Below are 26956 nucleotides of genomic sequence, written 5' to 3' on the forward strand. Positions count from 1 at the left end.
TTTAATTTGTTGGAAACGCAAGCGGCCAATGAAAGTGTCACTTGACATAATACTGCTCTTGATGGGTAGACATACTTGACATTACAAGTCTTAATTTTCTGCGAATAAATATGTTTCTAATTACATTGGTCATGAAAAGAGTACCTTCGGCTTCATTTGTTATTACACAGTAATGTGTATGGCAAAATTGTAGTCAGAACAAACGTTTCCGTACACAGTACATCCAAGGCTTCTCTACTAATTGTGACTGCCATTGAAACATCAATTGAATTGTCCTTAGTATAGAGCAAAAATGGACAACAATAAGTTAGAAGAAACATTATACTTGGATCCCCCATCGAGAGTGGAGTCTTTGGGAGACTTATTTTCCCGGAGCTAATTCGTGGATATTTTTTGGTTTTAATCCGTTATTCCTCATAATAGTTCATACCAATATAGTGAATATATATTGTCAATAATACATCACAAAAAAGATGTTCTTTCTTTTCACATGGCATATTTGAGTATATGATTCATTTAAAATATAATTCAGATACGAAAAGTTTAAATAACGGAATTTTCATCTTCAAACATCCGTATTACCCAGTTAAGTTAGATTTTTTCCTTGATAGCTATGAATTTCCTTAATTATAGTGTATGTTGAAGCTGAATAGAACTGAATTAAATTTGAGTTGATGTAGTTTTCGATTTTTGGTCGCCTGCCTACCCATAGTACAACGTTTCGGAAAGATACATCTTTCATCTTGATGGTGTGAACATTTGAAAACAGTTATAGTTTTCTCACAATACAAGCATTTTGCAAATTTTCTCAGGACTACAAATATTTTATTTACCAAGTAGAATGTAATATTAAACTTGTTTTCTTCTACACTAAAATGCAAAAAAACTATTTACAGAGTAACGGCAGACAAAAAATAGTATTGTCTTCTCAAACCTCAAGAATTACATTGTACACGTGATTGGACATTAATACATATTTCAGATTATCAGAAGATCTTATCACACAACTTAGAAATGAATAGAGAAACAGCAAGACAGTTGTGAGTCGTGACAGTTACCACGAACACGAAGGAAGCGAGACAAAGGACAGAGAGAGAAGAAAGAGGGAGAGAGAGATAGAAGAGAGGGCGAAAAAAAGAGAGATAGAAGAGAGGGAGAAAGAGAGAGATAGCAAAGAGGGAGAAAGAGAGAGAGAAGAGAGAGATAGAGAGAGAGAAGAGAGAGATAGAGAGAGAAGAGAGAGATAGAGAGAGAGTAAGTGAGAGTGAGAAAGGGGCGGCGTGTGAGAAATGACAAATGATGTTTAGTACCGTGACCTTATACTTATAGGTATATTATGCGATATATTTATTTCTTTACACCCGTTTTGTAAATAGCGTAACAAGTAATTTTTGCGCCATGACGTGTATAACTTAAATCTTGCGAAAGAAGCCAAATTTTCGCTAGAATTTTGGGATTCAAAAATACAGTTGCTCTCGGTGATGCTACGACTATAATTATATGAGAAATCCTTTATCTCACTCCTAGGTTGATTACTTGGTGATCTATGAATTAATATACCCTCCAACATCTACCTTACGGTTGAACGCTACACCTTGTTCAAGGGATAAATTTAAATTGTCTTTGAAGAAAACTTGCATATTAATTTTTGAGAAATAATTGAAATATTATTGAGGTAATTTACTAAACGTTTTAAGAAACGAATTCCTTGAATCACGTAATTTTGTACATACATACATGCACACATACACACACATACAGACATTGTCTCAATTTGTCAAGCTGAGTCGATTGGTATTAGAAAATCGAAAATAGCCTCGGAAAAGTTTTCAAAATTTGAGCGCATCCTATACATTTCTTTTGTAAGAAATTTAAAACCCTATTCTTGTGTTGGGTTTACTGTCAAATTGTTACCAAATTTACAAAAAAATCTTTATTTACACAGATAATCATATTTAAAGATATACTCCTTTGTTGACGGGTTTGACTGTATTGCAAACATAATCAAACATATGTGTGCATCAGTCTTAAAGAACCTCTGACAAACAACTGCTTTAAGAGGGTTATTGCATTATGCCTCGATAGCGGTGCATCGAGGAAACCGAGAAGGCTTATGGGCCTTTTTTATTTTTTATGTTTTTTTCATACTCTGCACCATACCAAACTAACGGGTAACCATTAGCCTGTGCACACCGGCGTGGCCAACTGGCGGGTCGACGTGGATTGACTTTTGCTGTGGGCTGTGCTTGTAGCCATTGTTCCACAGCTTAATGGCAGTGTTGGTGGACACGGCTCACAGCGCAATTGGCCAAATAAAATATTACGGCTAAAGCGTGTTTTTATCTCGCGATTATATGGTTATACATGTATGTTTTATTGTTTCCATCTTGATTTTGCTAATAATGAACTGTTTTTGCCTTTCTTATATAGAAAGGTTATGCATTTGGTCGGAATTTCGACTTTTTAGCCGTGGCCCGCGGTGCTGAATCTGTTATACCATTCGACTTAGTTTGTCGAGATCGGAAAAAGTCTGTATGTATGTGCTTGTTAGAGTGAGACATGGTTATACGAAAAAAAAAATTTAGCTTCGAGCAACTTTTTGGGTTCCGTTTGGGTCCTAGAATAACTGTGCAAAATCTAAGCTCGATCAATGAAACAATGAAATATTTTTGCGCTGACGGTTTAAAGTTTACGTGGGGGTTTGCATAGTAAAATCGACTTTTACAAAATAATTCATCCAGGAGTCGCCCAATTCCTCCTAAAAATAAATCGATGCAAAAATTCTATAGAAAATTTATCAAGGAAACAATGTCTCGAAGACCGCAAAACAATTTGACGATCGCACAGCGGCGGATTTCCCTAAAAACCTGGCCAAAAGTCGAAAATGGTTTTGATTGACCTTCAAAGATACATATCACGGTTTTTTTTGGGTCGCAAATTACGATTTTGATGTCAGATTTTAAAAATTCAAAACGGCGGATACAAAATGGCCGATATTTTAAACTAAATGAAAGTAAATTTTCGCAAATGAATTTTTTATGGTCCCAGTGTATACTAATAACGTTTATAATGTATCGGCTTTTAAATAGTGTATAGTTAAATGATAAAATTTGTTGATTTGCACACATTAAGATGTTCTAGACGACGATGTAGAATTAATGTTATATAGTCATTTCTAACTATGTATTTTGAAATATTATACAACATAGCTACAACACTTTTAAACTCTCTGTACGATTATTATTCAATTGCTGTCCGATGCACATATTTCCCAAAGAGCGAAAACTGCAGAAAATAAGCCGATTCTGCGACGAAATGCATGGAGTGAAAACTGACAACAAATTTGCATGCAAATTGCAGTAACTAAAAATGAATATGACAGAAATACGAAAACAAGTGAAATTCACTAAGATTCATAGTTTTATTTAAATTGTTAGACCGAGGATTTGTCCAAAGTCAATTATTACGATGAAGTGTTCATTTAATTTCATGCTTTACGACTGACAACCTTCTCACAAACAAATTCATCAAGCTGGAGTGTACGCCAAAGTGAGTTTTTTTAGCAAAATCACGACCGGGGATCCCAGTATTCTTTTGCACTACTCTACTGATTTTCGCTCGTAGTATTCACTCATATATTCCACCTCTAGATTTGTTTTGCTTTGCATGATCAAACGTCAGTGTTTCTCGGTAGCGTTTAAGCATGGTATTCATCATCGATTTTTGAATTTTGAAACCTTTGGCGATCACTTCTGTTGACCTCGTTGGTTTTCAATATGAGCAACCAAAATTATTTACGTCTTTTTCGTTCCACTTATGATAACTTTTGAAAATGTTTATGAATCTCGATGAATTTTTTTCCAGTAAATACACAATTCTTTCTGATCAAAATGCAGTATTGTGCGATTCGCTACGACAACCGGAGGTGCAGCAGTAATTAAAAGTACGAATTCAAATTTTAAGCTGAAATTCTTATAATCCGTCTCTGTCTCCACTCAATCAAAGATTACTAAAAAACGGGCAAATTCGGGCAAGAATTCTATAATGTTCCAAATGGAGAATCGTACAAGGAACACAAATTGACTTGAAACATAGTGGACATACGTGGACAAAAAAGTATTTCAATAATTTAGCAAAAATGTGTGTTGAAACCGTCTACTACAAAAGCGTGAAAGTTATTGACATTTTCTGTAAACAAGCAAAATAATATCTTTTGACATCAATAGACATAAATAAAGTACATACCGTCAGTATAACTTTCTATTATTCTAAATTCGAAACCAGCACTTTTATCAAAATCCATCTATACTTGAATAATACTGATATTTCGAGCGCTCGATAAAAAAATATGAGTAAAACGCGATGGAAATTTAGGAGCGTTTCACTTAAAAAAGCATGCGGCTGCATCATCTGAAGGACAATATATGTACTAGAACCCATAGTGGTTTTTAGGCAAATCCGCCACTGTGGATTGTGGAAAAAGTTATTAAGCAAAAATCGACTGATGCTATGAAAATGAAAATTTCAATTTTCATAGCACTACTGCTGCTGACGATCGAATTATATACGGAATTTTTAACTTTCTCTTATTGTGCAGAAAAAAGCCTCAATTTATCCCTCAAAACTGTTGTGACGTGACTAAACAATTCAGATCATTGATTTAGAACACTAACGGTATGGTTTGGAAGATCGCTACATTATAAAAATAACCACCTATGTGCCAATTCATCTCTTTGTATGCGTTGTTATTCAACTTTTTAATGTAAATATTCAAATTATTTTGTATTTCGTAGTTTTTGCGTGCTCCATTTGGATTTTCAATTTTCAGAAAAGGAATAATTTCTAAGTGATTTTGGTCGGAAAATTTGTCGATAAGGAGATCCAGAATATGAGGCATATGATTGTAATGTTAATGCCTTTACAGAAACAAAGTGTTAGAATTGTGAAGTAATCAAAATGCTATTCTAAAGATAATGACTTTCCTATAAATCTAAAGTGCTATGCAGTCAAGATGAAATAAAGAAACGCGAATTGAAGCAAAAAAGTCAAATGAGTAACATTTCCTTTAGTCAATGGTTCCTTTCTGAATATCATCATCAATATTCAATCTTTCAGCATATAACGAAAACAAATTTTAATAACACAAAAAAAACTACCTGATACATACTGATTTCCAAAAATATTCATTTTGCAAATTTTCGAATTGAAATAGCCTTCAGTGCGAATTATCCAACTTATAGGATTTTTTTTCAGGAAGATTCTCAATTTATCTAATTTTTTAAATGGATTTCTCAATTAATGCGCTTGTTGAATTGCTTGAGAGACTTTGCTTGAAAATTAAAAATATAAACCTCTTTAAACTAATACATACTATGTTAAAGAACTCTGTACAGAAGACCAACAATCTCTATTTGTAGTACACTTGCATTTATAGACCGTTGTTTGTGAATGACCGTCTAAAATCTTTTTTACAATGATTCTTAAATATCGCAGATAGACTTTCAGCATATTCCAGAATGTTATTTGTCAAGATACGTATCTTTCCAGAAAAAAATCATTGGTCTGTTACCTGCGGCTTAGAAGTTATTGAATATTTTTTGATAAAATTAGCGAAAGTTTTAAAAGTAATAACTTTTGAACGGGCAGAAACGAGCTGCTAGCTCTAATTGCAATTTGAAAAGGCTACATCAACTCTGCAAAATTGAATGGATTTCACTTATCTTAGTTGTCTCTAGTATATTTCAAAATTTGCTTATTTTTCAAAAAATGTCCAATATCTTCGAAAATACTCAAGATAGGAAAAAATATACATTTATAAAAATGGTGTATTTTGACGATAGGAAGAACTTTATGGAATATATAAAACTCGTAGGAATGATAATTGGAAAGATATTAAAAAACACTTTTCACCTAACAGTGTGATGATACATTTCTTATAACTCTTATCACTTTCTTCGAGTATTATATCGATCGAGAACATATAGAACTGGATGCTTCGCGATGTTTTTGATAATACAGACTACATGAGATAGTAGCAGCACTCAGAGAATCGCACAAATTTGCATAGGACAATATCAGTGCAAGAAATCTCAAAGGTTAAACCAATTTAATGGAAAAGCGGAAACATGGCCCATAAAATAGAAATACAAACGAATTATTGCTCCATTGTGCAGGAAAAACTGAATTTTCCTATATATGTTGTGCTGAGTCAAAAAATTCGAAAATCAAATTTTCTAATGGATTTGAAGTTCATACTCAATAGCGTTTACTCAAAATCCCAACGCAGCTGGGAACTAAGCACTGAAATTTCAGCTCTTGATATCTCGCTACCTCTGAAGTGCATGCATGCATAGTTCAAACTTTAATTCCATATCAACTTTTTCTAAAAATGACTTCCCAGTAGTATTTTTGATCTGAATTAATACCAAAGAACAAACAGCAAACTTTTCCTTCAATTCGCGTTTCTTTATTTCATCTCTAAATCCGTTTTCACGAAACTTTTCGATAACCTTCCGTCACTTCTATTACAAATTTTCAAGTACTTTATAATTTACATAATCTTATTAAGAACAGTTGTTTAAGAAGCTTTTGTAATATTGTGTAGAAAAAGCTAAAAATATATGAATTTTCTCTATCTGCAACATGTAAACCCTTAAGTATACCAATTAATTTAGGATACCCTCTTAACATATAACTATCGCACGAATGGGAATAGGTTCGCCGAATTTTGGAAGAAGTCAATAAAATAACTCCTTGAAAACTACCTAAAAATTGGAGTAGTTCGATGCAATTGAAAGAAAATATCCTCAGAAAATGGGATGTGCCTATTACTATGAATAATAAATACAGTAAAGACCCGTTTTTATCATCACTATGGTGTATTTTAGGCTGACAAAATGGGGACATTGACTATATCGCGACATTTTTTTTCTTCATAATAAACTGAAGCTGTTAAAATGTTCTTTGCTTCCCTTGATGTAGTCTAAGAGCCATTTCTGATTATTTAAAATAGTCTTCTAGCGCAAAAATTTAAAGAAAATTGTTTTTTTTTGCATATTTGCATCTTTAAGATAAGGAAAACATGGTCAAGAAAGCATTTACTCAAATTCAGAATTGTTTATCTACTAGAGCCCATCAAACACATTTTCATATGAGGCTGATAAAATTGCGGGCTGATCAATTCGGGTTTTCAATGTATTATAATAGATAGGTAGTATTCGAAGAAGTTTCTTATGGACGAGTGTAGAACGACCTTGTTTCTACTTACTTGGAGTCAGCGACGCACAGTGGCACCTCTCCATACAAAATTGTGACAAAATTACAAAAAAATGGTTTATGTGGCTGAAAACTAGGTTTTAAAGAAGCCACCCACAAACAATAAGCAATAATGTGGAAAATATTAAAAATGCAGACTTTGTGTCTTCATCAAAGTTTTTGACAAAAAGCTAGCTGTACAACTTTGGTGAAGTCATTATCTTAATATATGTACTTGCAAGAAAGTTGATAATTGTGTATCTCACTTTTAAGAAGATTTATCATGTAAATCACAACACCATATGACATACGCCATTGAACCAAATTTGTCTACTTAGGCGTAATTAATAGATCGCACAATCTTAGCAAAAAGCCACTGTGTCGTGGCTTAAAAATTTGGCTCATATAAATTCAACGTATTGAACTTGAAGCTGTCAAAATTTCTAAAAATCATTAAATTACAGTTGGAGTTGTAGAATTGATTGAATCTTAGAATTTCTGGGAGCAAAACGGAGTGCAGCGTTCATATTGGACCTGTCTGTATATTTCAACACAGTGTACAAAAAAGGTATACCGTACACAATAAAACTCTTAGAATGATAGTTCTACGACCAAAATAAAACTGAAATAGATTTGTATTTGTTACATTGGACCGAAACAAGTCACATGATTTATGATATATTAAATTTATTTCTATGCTTCTTATTTCTATACGGTTTATTTTACAAACAACTCATAAGAAATGAATTTACCGCATCAGCCACAAATCGTCCTGCTCGAGCTCTAATAACATCTGGTAGACTGTCCGTGATCGCATATTTGTAGCATTTTCTATGGGATTTCCTATATTTAAGGGACTGATTTGCGATCATAGGTAGTAGACGTCGTGGGATTTAATCAACCAATGATTCCAAGACCGAGTTGTCGATTTATTCCCAGGGTTTTTGAATTGCTGTTTTCAGCTGAAGTGCTGAATTGTAGTCCATTAGCAAATACACGCTGAAACTAAATACCCCAAATGTACGCTATTGGGTTTAGATTACGGCTGATAGAAGGTCAATAGATATCAAAGTTTTGGGATGCGAGAAACATTTTTGTCCGTTTTGATAAATATATTGTGGAAGCATGCTTTTGAAAAATCCAGATTTATTCCCACGACCATAGTATCCCTAAAACCCGAAATGGTTCATTCTTAATAAGTTCTCTATAATTTTCTGAATTTTTGTGTGATATTATGCGAATTCGGGTATTGCCGCGATGTTCAAATGCGGCCTAAATCATGGTAAAGTCACTCTGAAAGTATCCTGGATACCGTATCCTTCAAAAGTAAAGCTATACAATTGGGTTTCGCAAAACGCCATTTATTTTGGCAGAATGATTGGAAATCAGTAACCTTTTTGAACGAAAAGATTCTTAGTATAGCTGGATCTGATGGTTGCTAGATTGGTTATTCAACGGTAACATGCGACACTTTCCAACTTTCAGGGTAGCTCTATCATGATTTGAATTGCATTTGCACATCGCTATAAGACTCCTATTCGCATTATATCACACAATATGAACTCAGAAAAGTATATAGAACTATTGAGAATGTCGTGCTCGATTTCAACAATAGTTTGTGGGGAAGGACCTGGATTTTTCAGCAGGATACGTCTGCAATACAATCCTCAAAACGAACTCGTATGACGCACCATCGATGTCTAAAAATGGCCTACTATTAGCCCTGAACTGAACGCAATAGAGAACATCTTGGAGTGTTTTGTCTTAGCATGTGTTTGCTAATGGACGGCAATTCGATACAGAACTTCAGTTGAAAACATCAATTCAAGAACCTTGAGAATAAATCGGCATTTCGGTCCTAGAATTATTGATTGATTGAATCCAACCATGAAATTCCTTATAATGTGACTGTACCAAGCAGACATGTGTGAGAAACATTATTAAAGCAATTCTTAAGTGTGTGTAAATCTGTCTCAAGATATAGATTTGGAACAATCTGTATCTTTTCAGGCAGCTTAGCAGCTCTTAATGCTTTGAGAGCCTCAACTTGTCAGTCGAAGTTAGTATGAGAATGTATTATCTTATCAGCTGATAGTTTGGCAAGACAAGGTTCCGAGGCCGAGTTTATAGGCCCGGAACCTTTCTGTGGAGTCTCAACCGGTACTTTAAATATGGAGCTTAGGAAATGGGAAATGTCTATGGTAGAATCGAACTGGAACGCTACTAATACTGCACAACATGCAAGGAAATTTATAAAGCCGAGTGCCAAAGCCTCTCAAACTTTACTTAATCTAAGTAAGAGGAACCATAGAATAATGACTGGTTTATGTACCGTTCCATGCCCTAGTAGATATTATCTATATAAAATCGGAAAAATTCATAGTCGGAGTTGTTGTTTCTGTCAATTTAAGAATGAGACAGCGGAGCATCTACTTTGTGATTGCAGTGCTCTTGTTAGTTACAGATATTCAATTCTTGGAAAGGTTTCCTACAAACCTCTGAGACTTAGCAATCATATCCTAGTAAGGTTATCAGATTCATTAAACGAGTGATTCTAACCGGAATGCTATGCAAAAACAGACAAGGCCCTTCGTATCTCAATTATGAAGGGAAAGCTGAGGTGAATAACATCAAGTTGAGTTATACCACAATATTTCTTTAAATGATCGCAGTGGAAATCAAGGCTCCACAAGCTTAAAAATAATGTGACTTTTTTCGGTCCCTTGCATTACACATAAATCTATTTCACTTTACTTTGGGTCGAAGAACTATTATTCAAAAATTGTTTACGGTATACTTATCTCGCGCAATGTATAGTCAACTGTACACCTCTGCCGCAAAATCAAGAGTCGACAGAAGGTGACAAACAATAAATGAAATTAATCACTTTACGGGGGCACTTTCCGAAGTTTGCCACTGGCACACGTGTTAATACCACACGATCCACGTGAAACGTTCTCCAACTGGTGGCTGACGGTGGTATCTAACTTCGACAGTAGATTTTATATTGAATAAGGAAAACGAGGAAAACCAGTAGAAAGCTGACGTCTGCCTTCAGGACCTTTTTGTGCTAATTACGCTCTGAAAGCTCAATTTGGTCCCTATATAGTTAAATACCACCGTCATCAGCACGAGCTCAGGACTGCTGTTGCTACTGAGAGGCCTGGGTGGAAGAAAATTTCCATTTTTCCATTGACGTACCATGGAAAAGTTTCACGTCGTAGTTCTGGTATTTTTGTTACGTTTTACGTCTTTAAATCTTGTTGGTTCAGAAAAAGAAGCGCTGAAATATAAAGCCTGATAAACCGCAACCAACAGGAACAACCGTCAACAATAGGGTAAGCAACATCTTAAAAGGCTCATTGCTATATCCAAACAGTGGTTCCAGGGGTTCAACAATTGACTTGAGGCTTGAAATAACCCCAACCAACCCACCTTTCCATCAAGCATCGGCGTTTCCCCCTTTTTTAATGGCGTCTCACAATCTTGATTGAGCGCATCCCAATCGTTATCATCAATCAACTCACTACCAGAACGCTAGCTTTCTGATGAAGGTGGAAAGTAAAACACTGAATTCCCGCTACCATCCCCCAGAACGATCTTAACGGCTGTTTATCGAGAGGACAAGATGATTGAGTGGATTGACGGGCACGTGGCGTGGGCGTATAGAGGAAAAGTAGCTTCGCTTTTGTAGGCAGGTTGTACCAGGAACCGTTCCATAGCCCCAGATAGAAGATAGAAGATGCTTCTTACTTGGGAGACTACGTTTCCCAGTGAATAGATAGTCAGGAGTGGAATTAGGGCATATGTCAACAATTCCTAGCTATCACAAATCATTGAAAAGTGAAGGAGGCGTACCATCAGAATCACATTGAAAACTCATTCGTTTTCATCCTACATTGCAACTCTGGCATCCTTCGGTAAACAACGTATTTATACCCATACACTTCATTATCCGCCGCCTGCCTCTTCCCACCCGTAATGTTTGCTTTGAGTCAACCAAAACGGGAGCTCTAGCCCAGCTGCTGATGTTACTGGGCCTATTAGCGGAGATCCCATTGTTTGCTTCCATAGTTTATCCTGGGAATAAAAATAATAACCCAACATGACAGCTCACATTGAGTGCAGGTCTTATTTTATCCATCCTCTCCTGCCTAAACGGATGACATCGAACAAATGAAACCACCCCAGTCCCGTCCATTTTTCGTCAGTTACCGAGGTAGGCCATATCCTAAGGCCAACTTCCGTCGTTTATCTGCGCAGGTTTTATGCTTCAATATCAGATGATTTAAAAAAAAATGATGCCAAGGTTGGCAATGCTTTCACCGTTTGCTTCGTGTCAGGTACCCAGTTCAGTGCCATGGTGAGTCCCTCTGGGCAAGAAACTCGTTTGCATTCTATAAAAGTCCTACCACCCTCGGGACAGAGGAGCAAAAGAAGAAAAAAAATCCTCCACCATCACCACTCATTCAATGGCAATGGATCAACCTCTGGCGAAGACTGCCATTATCACTGTACGGGAAAACCGGAAGTGGGGTGAGTCTCACAGACTCCTGATGGGTGATGCATCCGGTGGACCATTGTGCCATGATGCGAAAAAAAAGTGTTGCGTTATGAAGAAAATACCACCTTCGAGAACATTTAGTGTGATGTGCCTGTAAAATGGCTTTTCAATTGGGCCTTATCCATGTGCAACAATGTTACCATCTGGTCGTGTTGGCTACAAAAAATGATCCACTGGGTAATCTATATCGTAAGAGGCGACAAAAAACGGGAGTAGTCTAGATGTTCTAGCTCCGTGTCAAGTACTGATTGGCTTGAGGGGTTGAAAGATGCCAGTCCGACCCGATCAAAATAACACAATCATAACTCATGTTGATTCGAAAGTCTTCTATCAAATATTGTTATAGGGTCAATCTAACAAAAGTGGTTTCTCAGCGTATTTCCATTGCTTTATTATTTTTGTACTCGTTTTACGCTGAGTTGAGGTAACCTGGATCGAAATGTAAATGTATCAGTATCTGACATTGACTTAAGGGGACCTTCTCCTGAATTCGGCGGAAAATCAAAGCAATATTTGAGAATTTTAAGTTGAAAAATATAGACATACGAACATCTGCTTTTGATCATTTATTCGTTATTTATCAATAATTAAAAATGATTTATTTTTTTCGGAAATTCAAAATGGCGTTTTTCTCTAAATCATATTTTTTCTGCTAACGTCAAGAATAAGTCTTGACTGATATCTAACATTGGTATGAAAAATTAATTATTTATAAATTTTACAGAAATATTGCAGTATAAAAGAGACAACTTTCACCTTTTTTTTCTTTAACGTCAATAAAAAAAAAATTTCAGCACAATTTATTGAACTTAGGTATAAAGTCTTAGGAAATTTTATGTATTTTAATAAATTATATTCATTTCTCATATCACAACGAGAGGTCCTGCACTTGACAAAGTAGGACGATGTTTCGCGCGCAGAGGCCAACGAGATCCGCCATTTTCAAGCCACCATTTTGAATTTTCGAAAAAAATCCTTTTCTTATTATCGATAAATAACGAATAAAAGATCGAAAGCAGAAATTTGTATGTCTTTTCGTTTTTCCACAAACAATTCTCAAATATTGCTTGATTTTCCGACGAATCCAGGAAATGGTCCCCCTTTGCACCAGATAGACACTAAATCCAAAAAATGTAACACAACTTGAGTTCGTAAAGCAAACCATTCGTCAGTAGTGATGTCTCGGAAGCAGAGAAGGTGTATACTTGTCACATACCTATAGTCTACAACTCATGATATGTTTACTGTCAATCTGACTGATGCATTTATTATCTGATTACACGTTACAGTGATTTTTCAAGTGACCTAGTATAGGTTTTAGGTACCATCGCATGCAACACAAAATTTTATATACCACATAATATTTCTTACAAAAGATTATGTCACAGCTTACCATAGGAATTGGCTAGTCTCCTTCTTTCATAATCCTTAAAAAAATACCAAATAACTGAAAATGAAAGCCAAAAATCCCATGCAATGAGAATTTTTCTATGGCTTAATGCGTAAGTTTTACTGAGCCGTGAGTGTTTTATATATTTACAATATGTAAAATATGAAACAAATTTTTTCCGACTGTCCGAATCCTGCGCCTGTTACTTACAGTTGCGTGCGGAAATCCCTCTTCACGGCGGTGAAAACATTTTCTGCGCCATATGCTGCAGCTTTGTAGTTTACCGGTCTGCCTTCTTTGTCGTTTTCATACATATTTATGCCGTCATCATCACTGTTGTTTCGATGCCTACGGTCAGCTATTTTTGCCTGTTTGTTGTCCTTGCGTATCACGATCGGTTATCCGGCCATGATGTGCTGGTTCTTGGTTTCGAGATACTAGGTACAGCTATTACTTATTGGGCGGCTGTCTATGGTTTAACAGTGTCAGTTGCCGTTGGTTAGTGTTGATTGCAGACTTTAGCCATCTGGTTACAGAACTGACACGTAGGAATCTAACCAGGGTATGAAGCAAGCAAGTTAGTTGCTTATGGTTTACGTACTAGTCAAATAAGAAGAAATTGGTTTGGTTTGGTGTCGCCCCTATTCTCAGGCCGTTGGAAATGTTATTGCTAGTGGATCCTACTTCTCCGTACTTCGACTTCTATGTTGCGTTGCGCGTTGCGTTGTGACGATGATTTTGGCGGATTGCACACTGACTTCATCATGTTTGACTGCTGATTATCTTAAGAGTTGCTTAGGAAGTGGTAAGTAGGAATTCATACCAATCCGACCCATATTAAAACCTCAACAGCATGATAGCCATCATTGCCGGCCGCCCCCATCTCCATCGTTCACGGGGAAGGATAAAGGATAAGGTAGACAGGAAGTGTTGATGCTCCACCTACTTAACGGAAGGACGACGATTCATCAGACTCTTCCATAGGTGTCGCGGAGTTGGTGGTTTGGAAGGGTATCAGGTCTAGGATTCGCTCCAAGCAAACGATGCGACCTGTAAAGCATATTTTATTAGGTAGTTGTTTAGTTAGTCTTCGAGTGCACGATCACTCGAAAAAGAGATGATCTTGTTTAGTTTTTGGTTATTTTTAAACTCTGGGCAGCCGGCTACCGAGAGTATACTATGTTACCTAAACAAAAACAATTTGAACTCCACACAGCCGATCGTGGGAGTATTGCCTGGAAAAGCTAATCTTATCTGCGTAATGGGCCGGATCACTATTTATTGCAACAGTATTTGGACAGAACTCGCTACTTCTTCTCTACGATATATTTATTGGCTTGAAAACTACCAAGTGACAGCATATTATACTGGCAAAAATAGCGCGAGATGTTATAAATCAAGGAAAGTATTTCTTATTTTCCATATCGGATTGTTTGTGGAATACAAGTATACGAGCGATAATACCGAACACTGAAGGGAAATATAAAGGATTGTTAATCTGATGCACGGGCTTGTTAGCAATAACGGAGCTTTAAATTAGGTTCATAAAAACAGACGCGGCGAATTTTCAATACGTATTGAGCCGTGTTCATAGATACTAGTCAGATTAGTCGTATTGGGGCTAATTTCCGATCAACTATTCATTTTTACGGCAATGTTTTCTCGACTAGATCTGTTCGCACCCTCTCATTCTGTTCGCACCCTCTCATTCTGCGGTCTAAGGACCAAATGTCATCAATAGACTTAGAATCGCGTGGAGGCATGAGATAGGAAACTTGTAAGAATTTTGCTATCCCACCGTTTGACTACCAGAATGGATGGGAGAACAGTAATACTAGCAAATACCGACTACCATAAGAGCGGTGCAAATTTGAACGAGTGACGTAGAGTACTGCACTGAAAAAAGGACCAGGAGTGCGATTTTACGAAGTTTTAGCTTCCGATGGCCCTACATTTTCTGACAAAGTGAAGTTCTTGAATGTTGAGATTTTTATTACTGTTTAGAAAAGCAAAAGTATCATAAAGCTAGTGTCAGGCCTTCATGAGACCTCAAGAAGTCACTTTTGGAGGTATTCGTAAATGTAGATTTGTCGGTAGACGGTTCCAAATATAATAGAAAAATACCTAATTTAACACAACTACAGATCACTTGCAACATAAAAAGCTTTTTGTGAAATTCGACAGCTCCATCTTAGGCCAATTCAATAAATTTCCTGCATGAAAGTTTCCATTTTTTAAAAACGGTTTTTAAGCCAAAGCTTTGGAAGTTAAACCTTGGCGTGGAAGTGCCGGTATATTAATATATTCTGTTACTTAGTGTAGAATTAGATTTCGTCATTTACGGCTAATATACAACCGCCAGAAGAAACTTAAAACGTTGGTACACAATCAAGAAAGGCGAATCAGAAAAGGTATATGTCAGTGATTCACTAAATACAGACTGGAAAGAGGGTAATATGGAAAACCTTAAGGTCCGCCCAGATTAAGTCTTCGGTACGGAACAAAACCTCGGCCTAGGAACTCCTAGCATGTTGTTAGTCGCCTCTTACGACATGGGAGCAGTTCCCAGAGGTTCTATTCTTGGTTGAAATAGTGCAAAAAGATTTCAGCCCGCCGGACACCACACGGCTTTTCTCCGTACTTCGACTTCTATGTTTTGATAAACTCCGACTTACCATGCGCGTCGAATCATACGATTTTAGCTCCATTTTATCGTCATCAGCATATATGGGGAAAATCTAATGTTGTTCTATTCGATATCGTGCTGTTCTTCATAATGAATTTTTATGCTATCTTAAACTAAGAATATAGTTCAATAAACAAGGTGGATCAATTTAATTTTTAAAGGGGAGGTAATAAAAGATTTGTTTAGGCATTCCAAAATACAGTTTTGCTATTACTTGTTTTTTTAAAGAATGTAGTTTAATGGTATAAAAAAGTAAACAATGAAAATATTCAATTTATAAGAGAATCGGTTAAAAATGACATTTGCAGTAGGGGTTTCGATTCCAGCATGGGAATAGAAGCAATATCAGGTACAGAAGACAGAAAGCGGAAAATTATGATAGGGAAAAGAAGATCTTTTATTATGTAAAAGAATCGATTTTCGGGATAATGCTTCTGCACTTGCTGTATAGAACAGTAATCAAAACCGTAAGCTCGTTCGATAATTTAGCCATCGAAGGATACAATCGCTGTAAGGAGGGGCCATTTTGAAATCAGCTGCATCGAGGATATTTTTTCTGTGGGGAGAATATTGATGAGGATATTTCTAAGAAGCTCAGAAATATTGAAAGCTGTCAAAATCCTAACCACAATATCAAAAACTTTCAATATGTCAGCGGGTTGTTTCTCCGGCTTAAATATTTTGAGGTTTTTCTCCGGCTAAACACTTGGGGTTTCTAATATTTCAGGAGTTGCAGGAAACTCCTTTTCTGAATTTTGGTTTCCGAGACCAGTACTTTTTCGAGCTATTATTGAAGGAATACCTTTACAACGAAACTTAGGAGAGAAAATATATCTCCTCTTCCTATTGGTTATGGATCCATCAGAAAATGTTCCCTCCTAGGGATCGCATTCGTCAGTAAACGGAACGTCCCTGAAGATAACGTATCGGTTTCTCCTCGCACTATTTGTACGCGGGCCGTGTGTTGATATTCCCCACAGTAGAGACACTTCTCAAAATCCATTCCACAGGAATCATCCCCATGGCTCCGGCCGCATTGCCCACAACGAAGCTTGTGGCCGCAATTGGGGACTGTGTTTCCCAATTATTTGCAATTAATGAATTTCATGACTCGCGGCTCAAAACTGAGAACAGGTAGATGAACCTTGTTATAGAGGAGATAATTTTAATCTTTACTGCCTGAAGTATGGGGTCTTTAAAACAGCGCGTGGTTTCAACATAAATCGAATTCGAATCGGAAACCACGCCATCGATCTCGAGCTTGTTTGCTGGTTCGTAGACTCGGTGCCTTCGTAAAAGGCCCGTAGCTTATTTGCTTGATAATTATATTTTCAGTGGGGTTTGATTCCACCAGCAGTATCAGGTACAGAGAAGAGATGGTGATCAACGATGATAGGGAAAAGAATATCAAGCTTACAGCGTTTATTTTAAAAGATTCGATTTCCGGGATAAAGTTTCTGCAATTGAACTATAGAACAGTGATCAAACCCATGAGCTCGTTTGATAGTTTAGCCATCGAGAGATACAATTCCTGTTAGGTGGGGCTATTTTGCAGTCAGCTGCATCAAAAATGTTTTTACTGCGGGGAGAAAGTTTAAGAGGATAATTTTAAGAGGGTCAGAAATATTGCAAGCTGTGAAAATCCTTACCACAGAGACATTTAATATTTCAGTAGGTTGTTTCTCCGGATAAAATACTCTGGATTTTGAATGTCCCAGGAAATTTTGGAAACTCCTTTCCTTAATGTCAGTACACGAAATGCACAGTTATTTGTTTCTGCTTGCACCAATACTTTTTTGAGCAATTATTTTTGGAGGACCTGAAGAAGCCCCTTCTGGTCCTTACAACGAAACTTACGTTTCTCCTCTTTATATTGATTCCACGCAAAGCAGAAGATGGTCCATCCTGGGAATCATCAGAGTCGCATTCGTCAGTAGTCAAGTTGGTATAGATATTCGTAGTAGTGTAGGTCTTTAGCATTTCTGCAAAAAGAAATCGCTTAGAACGTCGCTGAAGAAAACACTTCAGTTTCGCCTCGCAGTATTTGTAATTGAGGTATACCAACAGTTCATGCTGACTTTCCTTGCATAGAGACTCAAAACCCCTTCCACAGGAATCATGGTTCCTACTGCATTTCTCACAACGAACCTTATTGCTATAATTGAAGTCTGCAGTCCAATTATTTTCCAATTATTTCCAATTATTTGCAAGTATTCCGTCAGGTAACATTTGCAGCAGCATGCGTGACGTCGTCCGACCATAAAAGCTTCTTCACTCCATCCAATCTGTTTGGCCTTCAAGCTTATTCCATTAGTATGCAACGTTACTCCATCAGGTAACATTAGAAGCAGTATATGTCATGCTGAAGCCTGGAATGGTACTGCTCGTCTCTCAAATAATGGCAACTTCCAGGCGTACGGGTCTCAGAAGATCATTTTTGGAATGATGTGGAGGAATTTGAGAAAATGACTCTCGACGCAGACTTGAATGGTAAACCGACGATTTATTACCAGAACGTCCGAGGCCTACGCACAAAAATCGATTAAGTTTTCCAAGCGATCTCTTCTTCCGTTTACGACATAAGTGTGCTTACCGAGACTTGGTAGGATGATAGCATTCATTCTCGTTTTCTGTTTTTTCTTGCCTTGGATGTAATGATTTCGCACTATTGTTTGGAGACTACAATCAGCCTGGCCTCATTTGTGGAAACCGGTAGTCAAAGTGCTTCGCTCTTAAATTTCTATCTCTTGCGCTGCGCTCTTGGATGGATTCAGTTTCAACTGTCTCACACAAATAGCATTGAAAATCCCGACAAATTAATAGCATTGAAAATCCCGACTTGAGCCGACTGTCAAATCCACGAATCTGCCGCATCCATTTCTGTGATTGATATAAATCATTCTCCAGTAGAAGTTATTATCAGTCTGCTGAAACCTGTTATTTTTAAGGATATACCGAATGATCTTGGTCTACACTTTTACCGAGCTGATTGCTTGGGACTTGCATCAGCACTCCTTCATACAGATTTACACTTACAATTCACTTGAGCATACGGAAGATATTGACCTCGCCGTTGAATATTTCACTGCCGTGATTAATGCCCTCATGGTTGATTATGTTCCTCTGCGTAGGCCGGCTCGTAAGACACCGTGGGGTTATGCACATCTACAACATATTAAACGACTCAGATCTAAGGCACTTGGATTGTATTGCACACTGTCGTTTCGCCAAATATCGTTTTGCGCTAGCGAGGAGACCGGATTATCTACCTATATGTGTTCGAAGGAGCAGACTGCTAGTCTGGCTTCGTAGAAGTGCGACCTATTCGCCATTCACTTTAAAAGCGCAGAAGCTATTTCATCTGCTGATCAAATTGCGCACGCTTGTCGAGACTGAATAATTCAATTGAAAAGATATGGGATTTTCATGCCAATTTCAGAAGAGTTGATGTTTCACTCAAATTAGGTCGATATGAGTCTGACATGACATAGCTACAATTAATAACGAATGCAAACGTTTGTAGTCCAGTATCTCAAGTGGTTAAAGAATGGGGTTGTTTCAGGCGTTCCATGCAATTTAAACTAGAATCGGAAACCATGCCATCGATCTCGACTTTGTTTGCAGGTACGTAGACTCTTTACCCCTACGTAAAAGGCCCGCAGCCAGTAATGTCATTTGCCTGTTTCAGAATATTTACTACAACCCTAAGCTTGCTTGGGTTAATTTTCGATATTTTTTGTCACGGTCGAATATCGTTCTGTGTGGGCTCTAGACATTTATAGATTTAACAACTTACTCTTTCGTTTCGCTCGCCGATCTTCGATCACGCAAAGATTAATCATTCCTGTCGCAATAAAAAGCCGCAAGTTTAAGTTCCGGTCACTTGATTCCTTGCATTTATGAATTGAATCTTTGTTAGAATTAACAATTTATTTTCAGGGGAAAACCTTGTGAGTTTTCTCAATTCGACACGTTCCCCTCCCGATATCAATAATATTATTAAATGACCAGAAAAATAGTTGTTCCAATTGCATACGTAATGTATTGTCGGTATATTATAACATACAATATCGTCTATTCTGTGCCGAATTTGTTAGGGTTCCTAATACCGACTATTCTTAGCGAAAACCAATACCGAGGTAAAAAAAGCCCTCAGTATCGGTAATAGCGGAACAATACTGATATCCCATATGTCTTTTTTCAAAAAGACTAGAAACACTCCAGAGGGATTTTTTTCGAATTCATCTATTTGACTCGGCTTTATGCGTGAATTTAACGGAGCCTTGTCCTTTGAATATTTACAACAAATAAATTAGAATGATCCTTTAATGTGTGTCCATCGAATTCTTCGAACGCAATATACCAGTGCTTGCGGGGATTCTTTTCCGCGTCTGAGAAGCATGTTTAGTGTCGTCTTAGAGAATCTGAGGGTCACTCGGTCTGCTTCCTTTTAGTTGTTGTAGGTTTTTTCTTTGGTAATCTAGCGCAGAACTTTCCGTAATGTGCAGATTGTTTGCAGTACTGACAAGTGGAGACCGACAATCGTAAGAACAGAGTGTGGTCTGGGCACAGGTAGAGCTAGATCGCAGGGTCTTGAAGGAAGGAATGGGGTGTTTCAGCCGCATTCTAAGCACGCGGTGTGTTGGCAAAGCTTGCGGAGAAGTTCCTCGATTTATTATCTCCAATGGAAAGAACTTTTCCGTATTGCGATATGAACTGGAGAATAGTGCTATCGTTTGTATGCGGGACAGATCATGTAGTCGTTCCTCGATTGCGCTATCATCGTAATACGCGAGGATCTTGAATCTAGCATCTCGGATCATTGCTGCATTAAACAATAAATAGGCATCCAAGTGTCCTCCACAAACAACATGTTATAATTTTTAAAGTATTCAAGATTGATACTTGATGTCTTCAGCAAAGTTGTTTGCAAAACAAGAGTACAAATTTACTGAAGACGTCATCTCAATATAGTGACTTAAAAAAAATATATAAACATATCTTAATTTTAGGGGGATTAAGCTGTAAAAACCAAGTATGAAAAGACAGTACGTATTGCATCCAATAAATTCTCCGAAGACGTTATTGACCCAAAACTAGCCGTTTTAACTTTAAAAATGAATTGTTTGTTTTGGTTTATTTATAGATATGGGAAAACAGTAAAGATAAGTTGTCCACATTCAATGTTAAATATCTCACCAATATCAACAATCTATAGCTATGCTCATATAATTTATCTGGTGAAATGAAGAAAAATGCTTTGTTTGACACACAACGAGAGCTTTCATTTCCCGACGGTTTTCAGCTTCCAGAGATTTAGGAAATAAATAAGAATTTTCCCGGAAAAATCCTGGAATCCCAGGAATACGGAAGAAAAATTAAAAGTGAGTAATTTTCTTGACAACAAAAGATTAAATTTAAAATTTTTCAAACCCAATTGATTGCATGTATATTTAGCCTAAAAGCAGTTGTCTGAAGATGAATTGAATCATTTGATAAATCGTCATTTAGTTTATCCAACATCAATTTCTATTGACGATTTTTATTTTTCTTGGATATATTATGTATAACCTAAATTATGGTAATTACGATTACGATCGAGAAAATAGACCAAACGCAGCTGCTGGAGTTACTATCCCAAATTGGAATTCGTTTCAGAACATTTCGATGGAATGAGAACAATGTAATGCAATACACCTTCTTTGGTAATCTTGAATTAAATGCTCCAGCTCCTTCAGGGTAGTGTGCGGATATTTCCGATCAATTTCCGAATTAAGAATGAATCAAAATCAAGCGAATAATGGACGAACCGTACAGCGCTGGGTGATGTCTACCATCGATTTCCTGTTACGGGCGTGTATCCGGATTGCTTGATCGTAAGATCATTCAAAAATCTTGTAACAAAAAAAGGTCAAAATTGTATGCACAATTCATGATAAAAGAGATATTACAGTTTCGATATAACAAATTAGACGAAATATGTGTTCGAAGAATCGTCCAAATATTTTTGCAGACTTTCTAGAAACTTTACTTGTTTAAAATATTATTTGCGGTTAGCACGATATCTCTACAAACCATCCTAATTTTCGAAACTAAAACTATTCGATTTTTCAAGAAGTAACGCAATTTCCATACCTATTTTTTGTTTGCGAACCCTTTCATTCAAGACTAAAATAAGAAAGAACTGTTTAAAAAAAATCTGATCAATTGGTTCTTCGGTTGCAAAGATATCGTACGCACCACTATCATTTTGGCATGAAAACATGAACATTCTTTAGCAGTGACTTGAGTAAGGCTTGGAATATTTATCTGAAAAAAATTCGAAAAAAATATTTGCAGTTGAAAAATTATAATTTGCAATTACTTCTCACTCCAAATGTTTGTCGGTTGAGATATTTCCGGTAGAATTTCTTTTGCAGAGACTAAGCCTTTTGTAATAAATTAAAAATCTTTTTCTCGGGAATTCTGAGAATGAGAAACACGAATTCCTAGTATTCGGGAATCCCGGGAAATGCGATTCCCGGGATGGAAGCTCTAAGAAATACCCATACCTTGGAAACTATACAACACATTCAAATATAAATTAAAGTGTTCTGTGCGAGGCATCACTCATTTCCATTCTCTTTGAAATTGGTTTGGATAAGATTGGTTTAGCCATTGCCTCGAAACACGAATGAGAGTTTGCTACATACCTACATACAAACATTGTTCCAAATCGTCGAGCTAATCCGATAGGTATATAAGACTCGGCATTTCTTGTATAAGAAATGTAAATAATTCAGCTAATCTACAAAACAACTCTCCTCCACGCATTAGAACGAATACCATATCATTCACGAATAGTGAAAAGATTGACGGATCTAGCGTGCTACCTTGAGCAGTCGTGCGGAGTCTTAAATTCAAGTATTCATTTCCGAGCAAATTTACCGCAACAACCAGCATTTAATTTCAACTCCTCCCTCTTTCGTTCATTTCCAAGCTGACTAAAGTTTCACGCGCAATCAAATATTGTCAGTTCAGAGGACCAACCATTTGTTATTTGTTGAAAAATTTAAGGCAGAAGTTGGCTTCTGATTCATTTTCGAACATAAGTGGATTGTGTAATCTATGTCTAGTGTACTTTCACTTAATAAATCCATTCAGAGTCAGCATGAAAAGAAAATTTGATTTGCCACTGAAGTTAAATTTGAACCGAAAACAATGAAATGACTGTGCGGCATCAACTGAATAAGTGACGAAGGAAACAACCGCAACGGGACCTTCACAAGCTCACCCGAATACGCCAATATTTCGGTGCTCTGACCTTGAGGAACTCCGGAATAATTTAAATTTGGACGATGAGTTCACCGTGTACGATCGAAGCCAGTGATAGAATCTAGTAGATCATCTCTGTTTCTCAAACTTTGTTATCAACTTTGTTTTGTCCAGTGCAAAATTCCGCGAAGCTGACAACCGATGGACCGGGGAAAATGTCGACTAGCAGAAAACAACGCCTCGTTAATGCCAGATCCAAACACTTTTGACTATTCCACTTCCAATGCACTTAATCAAAATTACCACCTGCTTTGTAACAATGCTTACAGAGGCTATCAATGAATTAGCGGAAGTTACTGAAATTCCACAAAAACAACTGCTCGATGGGGGCTTAATTTATTGTGGTGTTCTAAACGCTCATTTTCCTAGCGCTTTATTTACACCGTGCAGCATGAGTATGGTTAAATTTCTCTGCCGCCTTAACCATCGAAGGAAGTAATATGCTCTATCCGGTACAGCTAGTGCCTGAATCGCCTCTGGGCACTCACTTAATCACCATAAAACCGCCACACGTAGAAACCGCTTCATGGGGTGCACATTTTACGGAACAAACACGGACTCATTCGCAAATTCTAATATAATCACATAAGCAATGCAGCAGAACTCCGCAGGGAAATCAACCATTGATCTATTCGATTTAATTAAATTGTCGCTTCACGCTAGAACCCACTCTCGAACCAGAGGGCATATCACTTTCCCAAATGAATTGCTGACAACTGACTAATTTATTGGGACTACACTTCCTGCTAGGATTACATAAGTTTGCTTTCAGCAGTTTTGTGTGCGTTGTGGGAATAATTTCTCTGGAAGTAGGACTGTTTTGTTTTTACTCTGTTTGATTTCATTTAACATTAATCAGGCTCATGTGGGTTTGTTATTCTGAATAGTTAATTTAATAGAAAAATGTAGTTTGAATGTTTATCTCAGATAACTCCTCAGACGATTCAATTCTGGTGCACGATGTACAACATTATTTTTTTACTAAAAAGCCTTTACCACCTTGTTGCACTGTAAAACATGGCTTTTGGCTCGAAAGGGAATCGCAAAATTAGCCAACAGAACCTATCGTTACTGGTTACAGGTTGTGAGGTGACCTGAATGTTGAACTTCTGGTTCGTTGAGCAAATCGGAAATGTGAGAGGGAAACCCTTCAAAACCACTCTGAAACACATCAATAAAACACACGGGGAAAACTGCGTCGAACGATGAGGAAAACCAACAAAAAGTATGTTCTGAGCTAAATTGAGCTAGTACTAGGTAGACTGTTGTGAAGCCCTACGGCAGCGGATTAGCAGACGGTAAAAAGTTCCCGGCAGATATGTTACCCACTATGTACTCGGCGGCTCCATAATTGTACAAAATAACACCAGACACCGGTACTAGTAATTTCTACCTGAACTGAAATACATAGCCCGTTTCACTTGAAGCGGTCAAAAAGGCAAATCCAGAAAACGGACCAGGAACTAAGCAACTAATACTACGTTCATTATGTCGCGCGTCATTCTGACCAGTCGAAAAAATATGGAATAAAAGCGAATTGTGTTGACAAAAGTAAGCGACAATCCCTCATTCCGTGGCGGACCGTTGCCTACTTTGGAAGCAGTAGAATCCTTCATTCGTTGTAGTCGTCGCCGTCGTCGTCGTTGTTGTCGTCTCCGTGGTGGATCGTCGCGAAACGGAACCGGACCCAAGACGTGTGCTTATTATTGTTGCCGTTCTTATTATTATTACTACTGTTTATTTAGCAATTCAGAACCCGGAGATACCCCCGGGCGTCCCTGTAGCAGTTTACGGTATCCGGTGTGCGGTGGAAAACTTTGCGTGATTTTGAGTACTTTCGGTGCGAAGGGAGTCCAACCTCCCACCGAATTGACTGGCGTGGGGACACTTTGTAGGGCGAAAGTGTAGATCATAAATTGCAAGCTGGATTACGACTGTTTTCATTTGCAGTAAAGTCGAAGGTAAATGTAATTGTGTTCCAATGTCGTTCTGATGATATGGTTAGAGCTTCGCAACTGACCAGGTCCGGGCTTGATTGAAATTTACTGGTTTAGCGAGACACGAATCGATCATTAGTTTTATTTATTGGGGCTCTCGTTATAGTTATTGACGCGCTTCTCGTATCAAACGATTGTCGCAATCGGACGAAATGATTTTCCACTGGGAGTGTCGGGGTGGGATCATTGTCGATTGGAATTCTAAAAGTTTACTTAGTCTTTTCCAGAAAACTCGTGCACTATATGTTCTATTCGAAGCAAAACTTGAACGAGTTATTCTTGTAGGAAATCTGAGCGTTTGCCTTTTGTAAAATCGTCATTATTTCCACAACTGCCGAAATTTTATCAATATTTTTCAGACTTAAGAAAACTTTTGTGGCCGGCGAAAAAGTTAAACTCGGCTACTGGAAACTCAACCATTTGGTTTTCAGTCACGTTCCATCAAATGATTTTTTTTTGTTGTAGACTCATTTATAGAGCCCTACGGTGGTCATCCAAGCACGTGCCATTTTTACGAGTACAATAGCTAACACTGTCCGAGCGCGAAACAAAATCCTCTGTCGAGTAAGTCAGGGGATTTCAACAAATATAAGAGGCATTAGTCCCGTTAATGTGTTTAAATAGCACGAAGAAGTAAGTAGGCAATTTTGTACTAGGCAAAGGCGTAAATCGTCGACAAGAGTTTGAAATTATATGATTGGGCTTAGGGCGAGCATAGCGTAGTATGCAAGTCGATTACCTTGTACGCAGCTCACCTGAGTTCGATTCCCAATCCCACATACAGGGTGTTTGGTTCATGGTTAAGAATCTCTCGGGGGGTAATAGACTGCCCTATTTGGAGAAAAAAATTGTTCTACACATACCACCAAATCTCAACCGTTACAGAGTTATTGAACTTTTTGTGTAAAAAACTTATTTGTCTTAAAATACCTCTAACTTTAAATTTATACTTTGTATTTTAAATATTTCAGTTCCATTCGAAAGGTGAGAAAATTTCCTATTGGATGGTGTTCTCATATCTTTTAAGTAATTAGTTTTAATTACCTTTTAGCTGTAAAGTAGTTAAAAGTTAGCGTTTTTGAGGAGGTTTTTGCTATTTTTCTCGAAATAATGAAGTATGATTATAGCAATATCCATTATCCAAAAGTTGGGTTTTAGGACGATTCATAATTTGTTCTTGGACGTCATATTTCTATCTCTTCACTTTTCTTTGTAATTTCATTACTATACTTTTCCTGTAACCGACTTACAAGTGCTTAAAAGACTCTAATCTAAAAAATATGCTTTATATCGTTATTTGCAAGATTTCATTGGAAAGCTGTGAAAATGTCCTATCAGTGTATGTACAAATATCTTTTAGTTAAGTGTACTAAATGATTTTTTACTAACGAAATAACTCAAAATTGGAGAGTTTTTTAATTATTCTAATTATTAATCAACAAAATATATCGTTACTATCGTTAATTTGATGCCCCTTAATATTCTCTATAACTTTTTGACACTTTGTCTATATCTCTTTTCATTTTGCTGCTATTTAATAGTTAACACAGTATGACCTCGCCACAAATGTAGTGGGTTCTAAATCGTTATTTTTGCATCTGAAACGATGTGATAAAAACGATTTTACGTCGAAACCAAAAGAGATAATTGAATGGAGTCAAAGAAAGAACTGTAGAACTTGCTGAGATGCATTATTTCCATGATAATAATGGTGATGTTTATTATTTACTATTTTAAGAAAATTAACGAAA

At 37.1% G+C, this 26956-nt stretch overlaps 2 protein-coding genes across 5 annotated transcripts in view; one reads left to right on the plus strand and one right to left on the minus strand.

The window, feature by feature from the left end:
• LOC131685894 (uncharacterized) overlaps positions 1-26956 on the minus strand; it is a 227930-nt gene that overhangs the window by 34956 nt on the left and 166018 nt on the right. The window lies entirely within an intron of this gene.
• Positions 1-26956, plus strand: part of LOC131685892 (1-phosphatidylinositol 4,5-bisphosphate phosphodiesterase) — a 179333-nt gene that overhangs the window by 24101 nt on the left and 128276 nt on the right. Inside the window, exon 1 of one of the 4 annotated variants that reach the window (XM_058969911.1) lies at positions 24751-25169. The exons of the other annotated variants lie outside the window; for them this stretch is intronic. The gene's annotated coding sequence lies outside the window, so the exon portion shown is untranslated. Of the gene's footprint in view, positions 1-24750; positions 25170-26956 lie in introns of those variants that run through there. 4 annotated transcript variants of the gene reach the window in all.

This window comes from Topomyia yanbarensis, chromosome 2, assembly GCF_030247195.1.
Source record: "Topomyia yanbarensis strain Yona2022 chromosome 2, ASM3024719v1, whole genome shotgun sequence".
NCBI classification, from domain to species: domain Eukaryota; kingdom Metazoa; phylum Arthropoda; class Insecta; order Diptera; family Culicidae; genus Topomyia; species Topomyia yanbarensis.